A 684-nucleotide genomic window follows, 5' to 3' on the forward strand; every position below is an offset into this window, starting at 1 on the left:
TCAAGGCAGGGTCCTCCCATACCTCTTCATGGCAGGATTTCACCCATCCCACCCCCATGTTTGCTTTTCTAACAGTCACAAGCCATTGCAAATAAACTGCTCCAGATCTTGGCAGTGGTGTAGGAAATAACCCCACATGCTTTACAGTTCCTTAAAAGCAAAAGAATAACTAAATCCTCATTTAGATTCCCATTTCCATAGCTGGAGCTCTTGGGATCACGCATTTCTGGAGCCTAGGCTGATTTTTTTTCCTCCATCTTCCAGTGAGTCAGGATTTCTGTTTGTGCAGACGTGAATGTCACCCCAACTTTGTGTCTCACCCAGCATGGGTAAAATACCTGGAAAGAGCTGATGAAAAATAGGCCAGAGCTGACAGTATCAGTAGGAGAAACACTGGATCTGCAACGCGTACCTGGTTTGCTTGACTTAAATTGGCAAGATTCTTCGCTGCACGCAGCTCTGAGCCCCGTAACGTTCTGAAGCGAGCAGGCAGCGCGACGCCAGCGCCACACGGGGTGTGCGCCCTGAAAAGTGTCGGGAACGTCTGAGCTGCCTCTGTTTGCTCCAGACCAAATCCTCACGGAAGGAGAAACCCCTTGATCTGAGCACAGGACTGGATTCCAGGAACATCGGAGCACTAAATAGAGCAGCCCTGCGTGCTCAGCGGCTTTGGGTCCGGCAGAT

This window comes from Apaloderma vittatum, unplaced genomic scaffold, assembly GCF_000703405.1.
Source record: "Apaloderma vittatum isolate BGI_N311 unplaced genomic scaffold, ASM70340v1 scaffold13270, whole genome shotgun sequence".
Classification (NCBI taxonomy): domain Eukaryota; kingdom Metazoa; phylum Chordata; class Aves; order Trogoniformes; family Trogonidae; genus Apaloderma; species Apaloderma vittatum.